Source organism: Canis aureus, chromosome 4 (genome assembly GCF_053574225.1).
Source record: "Canis aureus isolate CA01 chromosome 4, VMU_Caureus_v.1.0, whole genome shotgun sequence".
Taxonomy (NCBI): Eukaryota; Metazoa; Chordata; class Mammalia; order Carnivora; family Canidae; genus Canis; species Canis aureus.
Window position 1 is genome coordinate 47,113,389 of NC_135614.1, and position 20,722 is coordinate 47,134,110.

Below are 20,722 nucleotides of genomic sequence, written 5' to 3' on the forward strand. Positions count from 1 at the left end.
CACCACTTTGCCCTGGCTGCCCAATTCAACAGTATGAGTACTGTTCTTGAACTCTTAATTGCCTACTTTTTATCAATACCATGTCCCTTCAGTTTGATTGCCTAAGTGTTTCTCAAATCTGTTCCTTTTCTTTATTTCTTAGTTCAGGCCATAATCATCCAGGTCCAGGATAATGAAAGAACTTCCCAGTTTTACCAGTTCCTGTAACTCTATAGCCTTTCATCCCTTAGATCCACCCTCCATATGATAATCACAGAAATCTATTTTTTCTAGTTTTAAGTTTTTATTTGATTCCAGTTAGTTATTATACAGTGTAATAGTCATTTCACGAGTAGAATTTAGTTATTCATCACTTACATATAACACCCAGTACTTATCAGTACAAGTTCCCTCCTTAATACTCTTCACCCATTTAGCCCATCCCCCACTCTCTCTAGCATCTCTCAGTTTTTTCATCGTAGTTAAGACATTTACGAGTCAGTTTCATAGTTTGCCTTTCCCTTTCTTATCCCCCTTCGTTCATCTGTTTTGTTTCTTAAATTATATAATGAGTGAAATCATATGGTATTTGTCTTTCTCTCCTTGACTTACATATGTTTAGCATAATACTATCTAGCTCCATCCACATAATTGCAAATGGCAGTATTTCATTCTTTTTTTCTGGTTGAGTAATATTCCATATCACTTCTTTATCCACTCATCAGTTGATGGACATTTGGGATCTTTCCATAATTTGGCTATTGTTGATAATGTTGCTATAAACATCAAGGTGCATGTATCCTTTAAAATCAGTATTTTTGTAACCTCTGGGTAAGTACCTAATAGTTCAATTGCTGGATCATAAGATAGTTCTATTTTTAACTTTTCAAGGAACTTCCATACTGTTTTCCAGAGTGGCTGCATTAGTTTGCATTCTCATCAACAGTGTAAGAGGGTTCCCCTTTCTCTGCATCCTCACCAACATCTGTTGTTTCCTGTGTTGTTAATTTTAGCAATTCTAACAGGTATGAGGTAATACTTCATTGTAGTTTTGATTTGTATTTCCTTGATGAGGAGTGAATTTGAGGATCTTTTAACATGTCTATTATAGTAATCTTTTAAAAATGTCATGTAATAAATTAGAAGTCAATAACTTTCCATTGCTTTCAAGATCGTGTTTAAGCTCAAGGTCCTTCATAATTTATACTCTCCAGCCTCATATCTCCCTTTACTCACCTCATACACTCCAGCCATTTAATCCAGCTTTTGATTCCTTCAAAGCATCACCTCTATTCTCAAGACTTTATGCAAGCTGTTCTCATGTATGGAACTTTCCTCTTTCTAGCTTTTTATTTGGCTTATTTCTACTCATATTTTAGGTCTCAGTTTAAATATTATTTTTCTTAGAAATTCATCAGTAGCATTCCTCACTTGGGTTTTTTGGCTCTCTTCTAGGCTTCTTACTTTAGCAATGACAATTCTTTAAAAGAGAGAGAGAGAGAGGCAGAGACACAGGCAGAGGGAGAAGCAGGCTCTATGCAGGGAGCCTGATGTGGGACTCCATCCCGGGACTCCAGGATCACTCCCTGGGCTGAAGGGGCACTAAACCGCTAAGAACCCCCGGGCTGCCCTCTTTCTTCCTTTCATCTTTTCTTTTTTAACGGAGGTATAACTGACATGTAAAATTATAAGATATTTACAATATATATCATGCTGATTTGATATATGTATATGTTATTAAAGAATTCAAAAAAAAAAAAAAAGAATTCACCTCATCTAGCTAATTAACATATCTACACCCCACATATTTATCTTTTTGTTTTCATGAACACATTTAAGTTTTACTCTCTAAGCAAATTTCAATTATGAAATACAAATCAACTGTGGTCACCATGCTTTATATTAATTACATCCTCAGACCATATTTATCTTATAGCTCGAAGTCTGCACTCTTTTACCTGCCTTTCCTTATTTCCCCCACACCCATCCCCTGACAACCACTTTACTCTGTTTCTGAGTTTGGCTAGTTTTGTTGTTGCTGATTCACAAGTGATACCAGGGAGTATTTGTCTTTTTCTGTCTGGCTTATTTCACTTAGCGTAATACCCACGGAGTCTATCCATATCGTTGCTAGATGGCAGAATTTCATTTTTCTTGTGGCAGAATAATATTTCATTGTGTATAGATACATAATATGTATAACACAATATATACATATAGTAATTTTCTTTATTCATTCATCTGTTGATGGTCACTTAGGTTTTCATATATTAGCTATTCTGAAAAATGCTGCAATAATCATGTATTACAGATATCTATTCCAGATGCTGTTTTCATTTCTTTTGGATATATATCCAAGAGTAGAATTTTTATCTATTTTTGATTTTTTGAGGAACCTGCATATTGTTTTCCATAGTGGCCCCAATTTATATTCCCATCAAACGTGCACAAGGGTTCCCTTTTCTCCATATCCTCATGTTATCTCTTGTCTTTTTGATCATAGCCATTCTAACAGGTGGGAGGAATATCTCATTTTGGTTTTGATATGCATTTTCCTGATTAGTGGTGTTGAGCACCTTTTTCATGTTCCTGTTGGCTAATTGTATGTCTTCTTTGGAAAAAAGTCTCTGTTCAGTTCCTCTGACTATTTTTTTTTTAATGGAATTGTTTATTTGTTTATTTTGCTCTTGAGTTGTATAAAATTTTTATATCACCATTTATTTATTAATATATGTGTATCTCCATTATACTGACCATTAACACTGTCTTGCTTGCTCACTGTGCTTATTCTAATTTCCAAAATAACTTCAGAAGCATTTCAGGTATACAGAAGTTAATTACCAAATAAATGAATTGATGAAATTTTATCTGTTCTTGCCCTCACTTGAATAACACAGACTTTCTATCCCCTTGCAATGTCCTCTTTCCTTCATCTCCACTCAGACACTTTTTGGAGTCTTAAGAGGGGATTTCTCATGTATAAACAAAAACGTCTATTCCCACTAGGCTTTTGCAATATTTTGTCAGGCACCAAATGGATACTTTCCCTTCCTACCTCCCACTACCAGCATCTGTCATCTCATACTTGCATCTTATTTCCACCAGTGCTCTGCTATGATTTTTCCATAATCCAGCAATGCCAGAGGTGTTCTAGAACTATTGTGGTGGTACCAGAAAGCTCTCTGTGCCCAGCTGTAGTGAGTGGAAGGCTCATCTTGTCCCATTCTGGGTCAATACCTAACAACACCTAAGTGAAATTATATTGCCCCATGTTTCTTGGACATCATTGTTTAAACAGTTCTGTTTCTACATAAAACCTCTCCTTTAAACGGGTTCAAATGCATTCTGAGGGCCCAAGGTGGGGACCAAGCTTTATACCACTCTTTTTACTTCTGTTTCTTTTTTCATCTAAGACTCTAAGCTCCTTGAAGCAAAAACTTCTGCTCATAAGCTCCTTGTCCTATGCCCTCTCAATCTCTACCATATGCAAATCAGACCACATACACTAAGGTCTAGGAGACTGCTGACTATTATAAAACTAAGATCAGGCTTAACCAGAAAATTACTTTGACTACTCCTTCACTATAAATCCCCAGAACTGTATAATTAGATTAGATGGGATATTCTGGATACAATGTTTACCTTGTGGTTAAGCACCGACTAAGCACTGAATAATTGTTAACTTTTTATTATTAAAGCATATTTTAGATGCAAAATGTTCAAATAATAATAATATTGATCATACTCCTGTTGCCCAGGAAGGCTTCTATTAGTACTCAACTCCACCCAGACCAGGTTCTTAAAAATATCCCTTACAATGAGTCTTATCTAACATTAATTTATTATTATTCCATTTTTGTCTAGGGGACCACATTTCACCTGATTCAACAAACTTGGTACCATACATTCTGTGCATTGTTTCCTCTTTATTACAAACCAATATCAAGTCTTATTGTAAGCTCTATCAGGGGTGCCTGGGTGGCTCAGTCAGTTACACATCTGCCTTTGGCTCAGGTCATGATCCTGTGGTCCTGGGATAGAGCCCTGCATGGAGCCTCACATCTGGCTCCTTGCTCAGCAGGGAGCCTACTTCTCCCTCTCCCTATGCCCGCTGCTCCCTCTTCTTGTGCTCTCTCAGTCTCTCTCTGTCAAATAAAAATCTTTAAAAACAGAAAGCTCTATCACAAAATATTTCTTTAGCTTTTTAATTTTCATTTGTTTTTTTTCTTATATGTGAAATTATATGAACTTACAGTTTTTCATCACTCCAGATTGGTCATCCTTCTTCTAATGGCCAGAAATTGTGAAGTATACCTGTACACTAAGTATACATTATAGCCTAATGAGTGCTAAGGTTCTCATTATCATATTTGCTATACAGTGTGATTTTTAAAAATGTTTTGGTTCATGTTTTCCTTTTATTGAGCTGTCCCCATCCACTTATTTGAAAATTTAATTTCTTAATTTCCTTTAATAGAATTTTCCTGAATATTTTCTTGATCATGTTTAGCTCCTTATAATCTTTACTTCTCTAGATTATTTTCTTATCTGAAATAGCATATAATTTACCATTTTGTCATATGTCACATATTAATGATTTGCCCCATGAATTGACCTCCTGCCCTTTAAACCTTTTTGTAATTCACTCAAAAGAAGTGGCCCTTTTATTTATATGGGCCTCACCACAAGCTCTAGCAGAGTATTAAGCACTGATGATTAATAACTTTGTATTAATATACTGAGGAACAGAAAAAATTCTAATGCTCACTTAAACATTTTCATCTTTATTAAGCAAAGTGATATGCTATTAAGAAACTACAGAACCCGTTTAGTATATGGTTGACTTCTAAGACTTGTATGTGATTTCCAAGTATTCCACATGGTATGCAAGTCAGGAAAAATAATTTCCAAATTTCTCCATGAGTAAATGTAATTTTTAGGGAGCTGGCTTTGGTTATTATCATCGTATTTCTTACTGGATCCGATTTTTGGTCACCTTTAAATACAGTTTATTTTAGTTGTCATGCTGGAAATTTCCTAATTAATCAAATTCTCTTTAGTGCAAATTTTGACTCAGGCTTAATGAATAAGTTGTGACTTAGTTCCAGCCTCTAAAGGCCATTTTGTCTTATTCCAAACCTCTGAGACTATTTTTAATCTGTACATAAAAGGTAAATTAAAGACAAGTTCCTGACTTGTTCTAAACACTTCTGGAGTTTGCAGAGTGGCCCTCCAGTAAGGAGCCATCAGGGCCTGTCAATCTTACAGCGAGTCTCAATAGCCTATCGAAGTGCTGGCCTATAGCTTGGAACATAATATTTATTACTACAGAGTGTCTTCTAACTGTACTTCAACTCTAATACTACATATGCTCAGTCTCAACTGCAGGCCAGCTTACTGATATCATAGCTTGAGCATTTGAATATTTCCACTTGGTTGGCTATAATAGAAAGCTTACCCTAGTAGTCAATTTCCAGATAAACCTTGGGTTTCTCCCCAACCTAGGCAATAAATAAAAGTGATTTGTTTCTCATTAATTTATTAAATAGTCTTTATTCTATTTATTGATAATGGCAAATTGCTTTTGGTTGTTGTTTTGAACCAATACTAATTATTCATACCACTTCTCTTTCAGTGTGACAAAGAACTACTTATTTGTTTTATCATAATCTCTATTTTGAGACTATTTTGCCTATGGTAGGCAAGTGCTCGTGAACAGAAAGATTTTCTCAATACATAAGACAGACATGATATATGGCAGCCCATCCATTTACTTAGATGCATCCATACACTGACCTAGAATAACAAGCAAAAGATGATGATGTGCAATGTAGAAAAAATGCAGAGTAATGCTAAGTATTACCAAGGTGATATTTTAAGAAGCATAAAATATGGTCTTAGCTGTGTGCTTATTATTAAGTGTATTTATACGTGTGCATATACACACATGTGTAGGTGCATAGTTTTTTTTTTTTTTTCTTAACATGAGATTTGAATTTCTCAGTTCATCCCTTATCTCAGGATATGGACCAGAGATAAACATCCTCATTACACAATGCTCTTATAAGTATTATAGTACTGACTAGAGGTTATAACTGGCCTCTGTTTCTAGAATTCTTTGAAGAAATATTGCTTTGAGAATACATAGAGGTTCTAAGTGTTTAGAATGCCTTCCTGACTGACTACATCAGTGACAGAAAATTTGACCAGACTTCAATAAGTTACACTGATTACAAAAGGCATTTCCACTGAAATCCTAATGCTGCTACCAGTCATGAAAGGCATTATGCCCACTGCCAGAGTTTTCTGTTAGCTTAGCTATTGGGTTTTCCTTTTTTTTTTTTTTTTTCCCCTTCTCTTAAACTTAAGCCTAACAGGAGCAATGTGTCTTGGGGTAAAGAGATTGCAACAGATATATCTCGGAATATGTGTGTTAACATGAAATATGAAGGCAAGCAGGCACTTAAACAATTCTAAGTATGTTTAATTTTATTTAATGGAAACGAGAAGTATTCTTACAATTTTAGAATCACTCTTTAAAAAATTGGGTGTGTTTATAGCAAGTAAGTGGTGACTTTTGCCATATCTGTCCCTGTGATATTGTAATATGCCATGTCATGTGTCCAGGATGTCCTAGGCAAGAAACCAGTGTCTACTTCCTTAGTGTGCTTTTTTCTGCTGTACAGAGATAGATACTTTTTTCAATATCTTACCTTTTATTTGCCCAGATGATTCCAGTTCCTTCCTCCTCTCAGTCTCTTTATCTCCCTACTCTCAATCTTGACCCCAATCTGTTTGCTACTCTGTGGTTTTCAGGCTCAGGTAAGGTAGGATGAGAATGGATGCTAGAATAAACGACTCCCAAAGAATGAATGCTACTCTGTTATTCACCCTTGCAATTATTTTTCATACCTTTCTAGTGGTAGGATTATTTTTAAAACTTTATATAGCAAGATAATATTTTATATATATATTTTTCCCCCTATACCATGTGGCCATTTTCCCATGTCATCAGCTCAGTATTTTATATGACCTCTTTAACTGACAGAACTGCCTCAGGAAGGCCACCTTCCACCTCAGCAAGTGAGGAGAAAGCTAAGAGGCAATTCTTGGTCTTTAGGTTTCAGTTCTAGGCCTTAGAAGCCTGGAATAAAATGCAGGGCATGAACAATACATTCAGGACACTACCTGACATGAAACAGTGACCTATATTTCTCAAAGATAGGGGGAAAAAGAAAGAAGCAGAGGATGCTAAGAGTAAATGGATGTGGGTCCCTGAGAAAGAGAGCTTGTTCTCTGCTCTCTAGATCAAGCTCCAAGTTGAGAAGAGATGAGAGGAAAATCCCTGAGAAGTCTGTGGGATCTGCTACCAGAGGAAACTGTGCTTTCCTTCCTGGGTAGAACCCTAGGAGAGTTAGAAGATGCCAGAAATCATAAGGCAGGATAGAATGTTGAGATAAAGAAGGTCTGAAAGAGTCTCAATGACTTCCTCTGTGCCAGTGCAAAAGAAAAATAGTATTAACATGGCGATGAAGGACCTTAACCGGAAAAATCTGTGAAGACAGAACTGAAAGCTGACTCAGCCTGGACAATTGATGTGTAAGCTGGATGAATGACAGACACACAGCAATGCTAACAGTGAGAAGTACTTGCCCATTGCAAGGAAAAATCCCTCCACCATCAAAAAAGCTCCTTTCACCCACACACTTACATAAGCTTTGAAATATTTATATCCAGACCACGGAGCGGGGGGAGGGTAGAAGAAAATCAAGAGTCAGTTCCATTTTGAAAATGCATAAGAGTTCATATTAGAAATTAAGCTAGTTCTTCAAATATTAAATAATACTTTTTGTTACCTCTTAAGTTAGGCTTCAGTCCTTATCAGCTACATGTATACAAGAAAATATTTTTTTAAATATCACATTTCTATAGAATGCAGTGTCCATATTTAGATGATATTTACATATGAAAAATAAAATAAAGGAAGAAAGACCCATAAAAATTGTTGGCTACTTGCCATGTGTGAGCTAGATGTTTCAGAAATATTTAGTGTTTTCATAAGCCCCATATCATAAATAATATTATCCCCATTTCACAGAATAGAAAAACAAGGCATAGGGAGGACAAATCATTTCTCAGGGTGATTAAAAAATGACCAAGGTAGAATTTAGTGCTATGTTCATATATACTCAAGCCTTCTTTATCTTTCCCACTTAACAAAGAAAGGTTAATTGAAATAACTAGATAATGGAAGATAGTAAAAACAAAACAAAGCAAAACAAAACACCACTAGATTTTTTTTCCTGAATCATGCAAAAAAATCTAAATTTCTCACTTAACTTTATATATGAACATAAAATATATTGATATCTAAACTTAAAAATATTTCTCATTATCATATTAAGAAACCTATTAAACATACCATTAAATCTTGCTTATGAAAATTGACCACAAATTTTTCATTCTAATCATATTTAACAAGAAGATTAAATAATGGCCAAAGCAGTTAAAAAAAAAGAAAAAAATAGCACAAAATCAATTACAGAAATATTTTTCTACATAATCTTGATTATTATGAAGGAGTGTTATAAGAGACAAATAGAATTCAAAACACAAAGAGGGATATGGAACCTAGAATTTAATTATTTTGATATGATTTTGCTTCTGCTTTATAAATACAAAGGGTTTGCAAAAGGTTGTTTTGTCATTAGCATGAGGGAGATATATAACTTCTCTAGAGCTGATAAATTCTAGTTAATAATAAATAAAATAACAGAATAATGAAGGAGCTGGAAATCTCAGAAATCGTTGACACTTTGAAAATCTTGTTTACCAGAATTAGCACTAGATCTAATGAAAACAAATTTGTTATTTACATAATCCAGAGGTGACGGATAACAACATGCAATTGTGAGTCAAGTAAGAAAAATTGTTACTTTAATCCAAAACATTCCACAAATCAATCAACACAACAAATTATCAGTGTGATAATATATTCAACACATTTGACATTTACATTAATTGGAGGTAATGAAGAAAATATTTTTTGTTGTTTGTTGGATGAAGTTAAATGGGCTGGAAATACATATGAATAAAACATCATTATTACTCTCACTGTACACCTGTTCAAATTTCTATTGACAATTTGATATTTTTATTAGAGCCCGCATGGAAAGGCGACAAGCACAAACAACAATTTTTTACACTCACAGGATAAAAGTAAACAAGCAGTGTTTTGTGCCCAGCTCTCTTAAACCACAGCATTATGACAAGTGCTTAACTAGCCCCCGAACACTGCCACTTAGTCATGACTTCTGGTTTTATAAATTATTTACAGTTTGCTAGGTATGAGGCTGGTGGAAAATGCCTTTCTTAGCTGCTTGATTGACAGTATAATTATACTGTGTTTTTGTTTTAAGCACTGTTATGCAGAATCGTAATGCCATAAAAAGTAAATAGGAATTTTATGAGCTTTTAACTTTGACAAGGTCATGCTGAAGCGTACCAAAGAGATGTCATGAAAAGCCATAGCCATTATTAGCTGTGTCCTGTAAGTGCCACCGCACCTCAAAGCTGCGTTTGGGCTAAAGCATGTATTCTCTATGTACCTCTGTATTAGCAGAGGAAGTAAGGGGATGATGGAAACCACACAAGCAGTGGGCACACTTAATCTTTCAAAGTTTCCTTTTCTTCTCTCCTTAAGTGCAACCTGGTTAACAAGTTGAATTTTTTAAAGATAATAAAATGATGTACAAAGCTATATGAATAGTATTAGGTTTGATTTCATTTTTGGTCATGACTTATAATATCGAAAAGGGCTTGTTCTCTTTTTCCCTACTGCTTGATTTTGATAGCTTGTTTTTAATTTTTAAGCATGCTAAGACAGTGGTGGTGATGGTAGTAATGGTGAATAGTATCAATCATTGTTATGAAGTGTCACTAGCACTATGGCTATCAGCCTTGAATTCTCACATGGTACCCCAATTTTGTCTCAGAATAAATGCCTACTCTTAAAAATTGCACTGGGATCTTTAGAATAAATAGAACAGATGGGGTTTTAAGGTCTTTCCCAAAAGGCCTGTGTTCCATGCCAAACTCAATTTATCTAACTTGGCAGAAAGAGAGTGCAGCATCAACCCATTTGGGATCTGAACCCTTGGTTCTAGCTGATTGCTGATCCAAAAGTTGTTCTTCATGAAGAATGGGAACCAAAGTTTAGCTTGGATGAGGCCTTTTCTTTTACAAAATTATCTACTTTTTCTTGGTGCATTTCTCAGCAATTTTGGCTTGGATCTTGTTTTTAACCTCCTAATATTGTGACGACATCCCAAGTCTTTAGAATCAGTCTCTTTTTTCATTGCTCCAACAGAATGAATACATTAATATTTGTCTTAAGCACCCTGTTCCAGCTTTGGTGCTCTGACAACATATTTTTTTTCATCTCTCTCAAGTCATTTATTTTTTGCGCTCAGTCTCCATGACTGCTATATGAAAATGAGAAAGGAGCCCCGCATGATGATCGTGGCATTGGCATGGCACAAATGTCACTTCAGACTTACTTGTCAACCTGTTATCCCAAATGCTGCCCATCTTGGCTGAGAATAAGGGACTGTTCAGCAGTAATTCCTTTGATTCATCGTCTAGAAGTAAATTGTTCTGAATAATGATCTATTCCACCTTTCTCACTTGGAATGTTTATTATAAGATGCCTAGAAAAATACTATTTTAACTCCGTTGTAATTTAAGTTCACCATAAATGCAAGGGAGAAGTCTTAGATTCTTGGGTCCCTTGAATGTGAAACATAGTTATGATTCAGATTTAAACTTTGGACAATTGTCTGGGTCTATTTTCTCTCAGAAATTCTGCTAGAAAGTGAATTTGTGCAGTAAGTGAGAGGGAAATTTCATTAGCAATCATTTTATATATGTTCGTGTTGTGTAGGAACAGAGTAGGTGTGGGGAGAATTTCACTTTTGCCATATTTCAGTTTAAAAACAGAAGCAGCAATTTGCTTTTTGTTGTGTAGTGGCACGAGACACAGCATAATAATCTGATTGCTTTAGTTGTGAAACTAAATTTTCTCCTCCTCATATGCTTGAGTGGATTGATTTAAGTTCTTTATCTCTGCAGCAGAAAGGAGGGGAGACAAATTGCCACCTTCTCTCATGTGGTACTGCTAGGAGTATTCAAGTCTCATCTGATATTACTAACTTATCTGGGAGGATGTTTACAAAGGAATCCCTTGGATCCAGTGCCAAATTCCTACAGAAAGATAAAAGGTTTCTAGCTTTGTGGTTGTACCTGTCTCAGGAGCTTTGGTGTCAGTTTTTAGACATTTCCCTAGATACCAGGGCAGATTCAACTCTCTTGCTTTATATAAAATTTTATGTATGTATGCATACACACATATACACATAGAACACTATATGTATTGATGTATCTTGTAGCTGGATATATATATATTTATATTATATATATATAAATATATTTTATATATATATATAATTTAAACTTGCTGATGTTGTATTATTTGTTGAATTCACTGGGAAGGATTATTTTTGAGGGTTTTAATGTCATCATTTCGGAAAGGTTACCAATGTTTCAAAATGTACCCAGAGTATAAAAATATGTTCAAAAATTGAATTTTAAAGAGAGGGACATCTCTAAAATAATAGTCTTCATTCTTTCCTTACATCTAAAAAGAGAATTTACCTATAGAATAGTATATATATTTGCATGATACTTAAATTATTTATTTCTTCCCTACTGAATAAATGTGCACAGGAAAATTCTGTCAGCTATTTTAAATATTATCAAATATTTTTGAATATAGATAAAATGTGGGCAATGTTATACTTGGTTCATACCTTGACAATATAAATGCATTCTTGAGGTCAGGATCATATATTAGGTTTTTTTTTCTACGTATCATTTTAATTATTAAGTTTAAACTCTTTAGTTGAGAAATTCACTTATTTTTTTGTTGTTGTTGTTAGCTGGTTTATCCTTCAGTTAAATGTAAGAAAGATTATAAGGAACAATTCATAAGTCAATTTGATAAGAATTAAGCGCTCACCATATGCACTCTAGGTTTTATCTCTGAGCTCAATTGATACATTCCCTTGCCAGGAGGTTCTGGCTAGTTCATATTTGTTTTCAAAAAAGAAAATATAGTTGGGGCCCCTATTTGGCTCCATTTAAGTGTCCATTTCTTGGTTTCAGCTTAAGTCCTGATCTTGGAGTCTTGAGATCTAGCCCCACATTGGACTCTACACTCAGCACGGTATCCACTTGAGATGCTTTCCCTCTCCTTCTGCCCCTCCTCTGACTCTCTCTCTCTCTCTCAAATAAAAAAATTAGAAAAAAAGAAAATATAGTCCCTGAGACTGGATATAATGCAATGTCATCAAACTCTTCCATGCCAATTGGATTCCATATATTCTATATAAATATATCTTCTGTGTGAAAATTGTAACATCCTCACTTGACCAAATGTTAATTTAACATGTATTTACTGAACACCTACTTTGCTAGATCTCTACATGAATACTGTATCCTATTCATTATACTGTAAAGTAATAGAAGCATAATTCCTCCCTCATGGGTTTTAGTAATAGCAGTCAACATTCCAAACTTCTAATGAAACACAATTCAATACCTTCTATAAAATCCTGATGCTGTATAGTAAGATTAGGTCAGAGTTGCTCAAACTTTTATACATCTCAGAATTGCCTAGTGGTCTTTGAGAAACAGAGATACCTGGGCCTCTAATCCAGAATTTCTGATTAGGATAGCGCAGGGGCAAATCCTGAGCATCTATCTTTTAACAAGCCCTCTAAGTAATCTTTATGTACAACAGAATTTTAGAATTAGTGGTCCAAAATGCAAATCTTAACCTTATTTCTTGTTTTTTTTTAACCCCCCAAATATTAAAAAGGCTGATGTTTCATGTAAATATTAAGCTTGATATACAAATTAATGAATTAATAAAGAGGATGACAGAAAATATATGAGTAAAAGCCTATAGTTAGGATTGTATTTAATTTTCTGATTATTCTAGTCTCTTAATGGCATTCAACAACTTTTAAGAGTTATGACCATTATCTTAGCTTTTAAAAGGTATATCAGTGATGGTTTCAGAAAAATAGTTTATTTGCTTATATGCTTGAGAAGTAATGTGGTAATAATATTAGCTTCAGGTATACTTCAATCTAGAGGTTTATATTATTTTTTAACTCTGCTTTCCTCGAGGTGCTAACTTTATGTTCAGATTGATTTTCAATTCCATCAGCAATAGCTGTGCCAGTTTCACATGTTATATTCTTAAACTATCACACAGAAAAGGACATACTTTTATCTTCCAAATTGACTAAAATTTCTGTATTTCACTTTTATCAAACCAATGTAGATGATATGCCCATTGTAAAATCAATGTCTAAGAAAGAGAGATGGGGCTGTACTAATCAACTTATATCAATCAGGGTCCATCTGCAGCCAGAGTTGTGGTCTTGCACACTAAAAACTAATGCTATACACAATAGAGTAGTAGAATAGATTCTAGGAACACAACCTCAATGTTCAATACTGAGGACTGTTGTATGAGATAGATATTTAAATAATTTCCCTGAAGTATAATACAATCTCAACTCTAAATTTTGCCAAGAGGTGTCCACTCTTTTTCTTGTATATTTTTTCTTCAAATTGTATGAATCAAAAAAGAGTTATCATGAACTTAGGAAAAATAAATTTGATGTTTCAGTTGAGCTATTTAATTTCACTGTGGGTATCATAAAGTGGTAGGGCAAGTGGGGAGTAAATTACATTTACCTAGGGAGCACATACATGATCATAGTCTACTTGTCTTATAACCCATAGAGCAGTTAACAACATCACTAATTTTGTAAAAGCAAGTATGAGGAACACAGAAAAGAGTTAAGTTACCACATAGTAGCACAGAATTTGATGCTAATTTAAATGAAGTAATGATGAGATCGAAGTTAGAGGCAGCTTGATGACAAACTGCACAGAGGTGACTACTGTAATTTTAAGAGCAATGTCAGGAACAATCCATGAATTTCACTTCACTGCCTTTGGCTTCTGCAAGAGAAATTAAGGTATGAGAATGCAGACAAACCCCGGATTTAATATTCTTGTGGCCATCTATACTACTATATAGTGCTACAGTTCCATGAACCTGCTCAGAGGATTAGAGAGAATATTGTACCTATGTTCTAACTTAAGAGAAAGAAAGAATTCCTAAGGAAAAAGTTCCAGGCTGTGTGGATCCTCCAGTATTTTACATAAGGTAGAAACTCCTCAGCCTGATGTTTTGGGCCTGGGTTTTGGAGTTGGCTCTCACACAGGCAACTTAATTCCTAATCTGTATATTAATAGAATTTATACCTAATTATTGCTGAAAGATACAAGGTCATGTTCATGTTGCAGCACATTATCAGATCAAATAAAGAAAAGCAATAATTACTTTAGACTAATTTTGTTATCGGGACTCCCTCCATGTGGTTGTGTCATCTCTATGATTAAAAGTAGGATGGCATCCATAGTGGCATGCAAAGGTGAGACTGCCTGAAATCCCTTGTTTATCTAGACCCCACTCCTCCATCTCAATCAGGTTTTAAAGAATTCTTTTGGATCTAAGTGTGATATATAGGGATTAATGTGTGTCTTCCCCCAGAAGACAAAAACTCAGTGAGGCAGGTACAGTAAATGAATGAATCACTGTTTACACTATGGTAATTGGGAGAATGTGTGTGCCTTCTAAAGGTGGAGAAATTCTAGCAAGTCCTGTCATCAATTGCCATTTTGAGATTGTAGGCCCCGCCAGCATCACTGTGTTTTTCAATATTTCAAGAAAAGCTAGAGATCAGCTTTTATATGTGAAATATACCACATTTTTTAAAAATTGGTAATGCAATAGCCTATATATATCAAATAACAAAAGTGTGCAGGCCAGTTGTGTTTTGTGGGAACCTAGTTTCCTCCATCCATCCTCTGGGAACCACACAATGGTAGAATAAGATCTGTCTTATCACTGCTCTTTTGATTCTAAAGCTCAACCCGCTCCTCTCGACCTGTAATTTTTTGGTCATCAAAAATAGTTGTGTCTTTCAATGCATTTCCAATTATAATTCCTAATTATTGGCTAAGAATAGGAATCACAAACTCAACACTTCCAGAAGCAAGGCATTTAAAGCTAATATTTCAAGTGGATTGGACATAAAAGGCTAGCAAAGGATAGAGACTGCAGGGCATGCAATAGTGTGTAACCCCCTCTTATAGGAGAGTGATAAATTTATCTTTCAAGATAGAACACTATGAAAATGAAAAAGAGTGCTATTAATAATTACACTAGATTAATAAGTATAAAAGGGGACAAACTTGAATATATGGTCATCTCTACCATTCGTATGGTAATGAATGCTCAGATTTCAGCAATGCTCACATAGAATCTTTAAGAACTTATGATTCATGAAGAGTAGAAATGGGCATTTGTGGAACACCTCCTAATGTTTAAACACTGAATGATAACTTAATTTTTAAGTCTTATTAAAAAAAAAAAAAACCTCCATCCAGCCAGATCTGTCAGCCAGATCTTGCCCTCTGCAGACTTCTACATGGCTTCATATCATATCTTATTCTTTCTCCAAGTAGGTATCCTTGTTCTCTTTGTTCCTTGTTTGTTTTGATGCCCTAATTTGACTCTGGTACATATGAACATGACTTCTATCCATTCCATATCTTAAATCCCATCTTTAGGACCTGAAATGCTTCCACTATTTCTCAGTTCCACGTTGGCAATCCACTTCTGGGCCCCTGTTTAGGGCAAGTCTTACTTTTGGTCATTCCAAATGAGGCAACCTCAGCCTTGCCTTTGCAATCTTATTATTATTAATGACAGATGCTTAGGAAAGACGCTCTTTACAACTGGTATTTCTATTCTCTGGCAGAAAGTTACCTTTGTCAAATTTGCTAACTATAAGACTATTGGCAAACATAAAATAATTACAGTCCTATATCAGTAAACTCAAAACTGGTAAACAACTTAGTAAATATATATGGCCCTTATAAAGTTACCACAGATCTCAAAGCTGTGTATAAAATGTACTGGCAATGGTAATATAAGATTAGTGAAATTTTCATAATTGTGCTATTTTGTTAGGAAATTAAGGAATTTTCTAAGTGAAGCTCTCTAAATGTTATATTTAATACATGCATACTTGAAAAAAAAACCTTCAGCAAATGAATAAATGCATCAGTGAAAGCAATACATCTTCCAGAGTTAAATTTGTGCTTCTATGATGTACAGTGATTTCACTTGCATGTACATATTTAATAGGTGTGTAATCTTCTAGTTTGAATGAGAGTCATCATATATGCAGGCACCAAAAATTGGCAAAGAAAATAAACATTAAATTGAGTTTAAATGTTCTTCAAAATTGATTATAGCAAATTACCCAAACTAAAGCTATATTTAGAAATAAACCTAGGAAATCTTGTTTTGGCAGATGATATAGGTCTTTTGACTAAGATGTACAAATTCATCCCAAGGGCTTAGAAGAGTGCTTTTAAGCCAAGGGGCAGAGCTATGCAGACTCTTTTTGATTCACTGTTGCAGTCAAAGCTACACATCAATGAATTTTGCATTTTGATCAAGAGCTCAATTTTGAGTAAGTGACATTTTCCATAATTCCGAAGCTAGACAACATATTTTTTATGACAATCTACCTGGTCATAATTGGACACAGTTAAATCTTTCCCCTGGTTGGCACAGTTTTAAGTACCTGAACTTCAAATAATTTCTCTTTAAACTTTTCAAATTCCCTCACTATACCTCTGTTATACATATATTCATAGAAAATGTCAATATTTCCGTGAGTCAAATTATATTGTTTTCTAGATCTAGTTAGTTCTTCAAATGGTCTTCAGTATGCAGTTTTAATATGTAGTATGCATTTTAAATATACATAGAATTGATTTCATTCTTGCATTTTATGTCATATTAAAATTCCTTTCAAAGATATATATATATATGTATATGTATTTTCTCTCTCTCTCTCTCTCTCTCTCTCTCTTTCTCTCTCGTGAGAATGAGAGAGCCTGTTAACAGGCTGTGTTCTAGATTCTGTGAATAGAAAGATAAATATAAATAGTGGCAGCCCTCAAGTAGTCATGCCCTGGCAGGACAAGGTACATGAAATTAACAAGGCACAAGGAATTAATTATAAGTTAATAACACAATAGTCACTACTTTCACCATTACCAACAGCAAAATTTATAACAACATCTAACAACTGCTGATTACTATGTAACATTACTTTGTTCAACAAATAACCTAAATCAAATATCATTATTTAGAGAGGAAGAAACTGATAATTAACAATTCAGAAAGTTATTTATTAGTAAATAAAAGATTAGTAATTTGAGCCCCCCAAAATAATTATAAATTCTTAGTACTTAGATGCTTATGGAACTGAGGCAAAAGACAAATTAATTATGAATAAGGAGGAAAAAGATTTCATAGAAATATTTTTTTCTATTTACTTTAGAATATTTATCAGATATCTAATGTTAGATTGGTATTATGCTAAATGCTAGAAGCACACATACAAACAAGAGACAATGTCTCCCCTTAAAAAGTTCACAGTCTAGTAGAGAAGATAGCCTTAAAAAAATGATTAATAGTGAGATAAGGGTAGCAATAGACATATGGAAGGTGGGCAACAGGGAGCCAGGCACCTGCTTGAGTACTTGAGGAATGGCTTCACAAGGAAAAGACAAGTCTTACTGAGACCTAAAGAACAAGAAGGAATTGCCAGATGGCCAGAGTGAAGTTCATCTGTGGCTCAGCATGTAAAAAGGCAAGGAGGCTTAAAATATCATTGCATATATGGGTATGTTGAATCTGAAGCCATAGTGGAAGTGGAGAGAGTCTCATGGGTCTGGTCAGGCCAGAGCATGATCAACATAGTATTGACAACAACATAATACCCTTAGTACTCTTTTCTACTAGGGACTATAAAATTTTATCCAATTAGGTAAATGGAGGCATGGAAAAGTTAATCCAGGAGAGTAAAGTAACTAGATGTGTGATTTTAAAAACAGAACAGGAGTGCAAAGAATAAGTAGGTTTTTTCTAAGTACCAGACCAAGGAGAAGGCCCAAGAGAATAACATATATGGTATATTTAAGGAAAAATAAGTAATACAAAGTGGGAAAGGCAGGGCTGTTGATTAGGGTAGATTTTAAAGGGCCTTCAATCCCATGTTGAGGAGTTCTTTTGTTCTACAAGTGATAGAGGAGTAATCTGGATTTTAGAAAGGTAAATCTAGTGGAAATCAAGAGGAATGATTTTTAAAAGACAGCCCAGGAAATAGGTTTTCTGATAGCTAGGAGTAAGGTGGGGGGAAAGCCACAAATGAAGTAGCAAATAAAATGGAAAATGGACAGTCAGTTTACAAAAATGCTATGTAAAACAAACAGCACGACTCAGTAAGGAAAAGAATGTACACAGCGAGAGATAGGGAAGAGTTGAAGATTATTCTGAGGTTTGATTATGTGTTCTTGTCACGGAATGTCTTGTATTATAATGTCTATAAAGACAAAACATGTGGATGATCTGACTTCTCAAATAGTTTATATTTTTAAAAACGTTTCTTGTTTAAATCCAGGGTGAATCAAACTGGAGATGTGTAGGACCTAGAGATAACTGACAAAGGGAGGTAACAGTGGAACTATGGACTGGTTCCTAATAGTAGGCAAGAAGAAACCAGTAAGATGCCTAAGACTTCAAAGCAATAAGAAGCAGGGATATGGAAAATACATAAATGAGGATTGGGAAATTGTATTTTAGTCTTAGGGAATAGTAGACTCCCACAAATATCTGTTCGACTTCCTAGTTAAAATATTAGCCTTGGAAAAGAGAATCAAGACAAAGACAGTAATGGAGAAAGAAGCTAGGTAGGGTACCTGGCAGTTTCATGATCACAAAGAAGTAGAAAAGGGGATCCTTGGGTGGCTCAGCAGTTTAGCTCCTGCCTTCAGCTGAAGGCATGATCCTAGAGCCCCAGGATTGAGTCCCATATCCGGCTCCCTGCATGGAGCCTGCCTGTGTCTCTCTCTGCCTCCTCTTTCCCTCTCTGTCTCTCGTGAATAAATAAAATCTTTAAATGAAACAAAACAAAAAATAAAGAAGTAGAAAAAAACTTAGGTATTGGTTTTTGATAATAGAAAAGAATTGGTAGCATTGCTGATTTGATAGTGAATTGACAGATACTTGCCTGGGACTCCTTATATCTGTTCTGAAACAGGTGGAGTCATGGAGTCGCAGAGAGCTTAACCCATAGGTGTAACTCCTATCTCTACAGGGCTAAGGGGATGTAGAATTCTAGGCAGGGCACTGCATGATTAGAAGGTTTTTTTTTTTTTTTTTGTTTTTTTTATTTATTTTTATTTTATTTTATTGTATTTATTTATGATAGTCACATAGAGAGAGAGGAAGAGAGAGGGAGAGAGAGAGAGAGAGGCAGAGACACAGGCAGAGGGAGAAGCAGGCTCCATGCACCGGGAGCCCGACGTGGGATTCCATCCCGGGTCTCCAGGATCACGCCCTGGGCCAAAGGCAGGCGCTAAACCACTGCGCCACCCAGGGATCCCTGATTAGAAGGTTTTGAAGGGAAAAAAGGGAATCACTATTGACTGAGCTTCCATTTCTATGCCAGGTATTGTGGCAACAATACTGAGACATAGAGGTTAGTATTCCCATCTTAAATACTTGGGAAACTAATATTCTTAGTGGGACTCGTCTCAAATCACAGAACTAATAAGTGGATAAGCTGGGTCTGACTATTTAACTGCAAAGCCAAAACAAATTCTTCCATCTTCTGCTCGTTCCCTGGAGTAGTCCACAAGGCCCACTCCAAATACTTAATGTGCGTGCACACACACAAACACAAGTACCTGGCGGTTGACATTCTAAATGCCTCCTGAATAAAAAAAGTAGTCTGTTTCTCTGTCTATAGAGCTTAAAGAGACCTTCTCTCTGCCCAAGATAAAGTGCTGCTCGGCTAAGTTCCCATATCCTCTAGTTAGTAACCTTTGCTCCCTTGTCCCCTTGGCCTCTGTGACACCAAACAGTGTTCTAATTGAAGCAGTCACTACCAGATATTTCTTTCACCAAACTGCTGACTTCTTCCTCTGCTCCTTGCAGTTGGAGGAGAGATAGCTAAACATGATTCGATGGATTCCTCTAGGCCACATGAGGAGCCAAGGGATCATTTGAGTGACAACCTTCTTAGATCCATAAACTGTCTGACTTAATCAATAAATCCATTAGAGTCATTCAGTCAGGAATGTGACTCCCTTGATCACCTTAACATCTGAGTCCCAGCCTCTGAGATATTTTTTAGATCTGCCTTCTGGAAGTCTGATCAAGATGGGGCAGGAAATGGCAAAACCAGAATGGTAGAGAGTAAGACAGTGACAGTGACCATCTGCTGAAAAGAACACAAGTTGGGATTCATTTCTGTTGACTCTATAATATTGCCCCTACAGGGACTATCTCTTACCTTAAGACAAATAAATTTGGTTTTGCAATGTTGATGTGTTTCTTACAAAGTCATAACAAAAAAATTAAAACTGGTTAAATACTAAGATTTGCCATTAATTTCCTAGCAGCCAGACCTTGCATATTCACTGTGAAAAGACCATGTCTTTTTAAAAATTATTC

The 20,722-nt window shown here is 35.3% G+C and overlaps 1 protein-coding gene and 1 long non-coding RNA gene across 8 annotated transcripts in view; both read right to left on the reverse strand.

Annotated features, from left to right (window-relative positions):
- The window catches only part of LOC144312683 (uncharacterized), a 2,041,845-nt gene that overhangs the window by 292,107 nt on the left and 1,729,016 nt on the right, over positions 1-20,722 (reverse strand). The window lies entirely within an intron of this gene.
- LOC144312681 (uncharacterized) overlaps positions 1-20,722 on the reverse strand; it is a 137,524-nt gene that overhangs the window by 105,509 nt on the left and 11,293 nt on the right. Inside the window, exon 3 of one of the 4 annotated variants that reach the window (XR_013378216.1) lies at positions 13,921-14,076. The exons of the other annotated variants lie outside the window; for them this stretch is intronic. This is a non-coding gene — a long non-coding RNA (uncharacterized LOC144312681). The remainder of the gene's footprint in view (positions 1-13,920; positions 14,077-20,722) is intronic. 4 annotated transcript variants of the gene reach the window in all.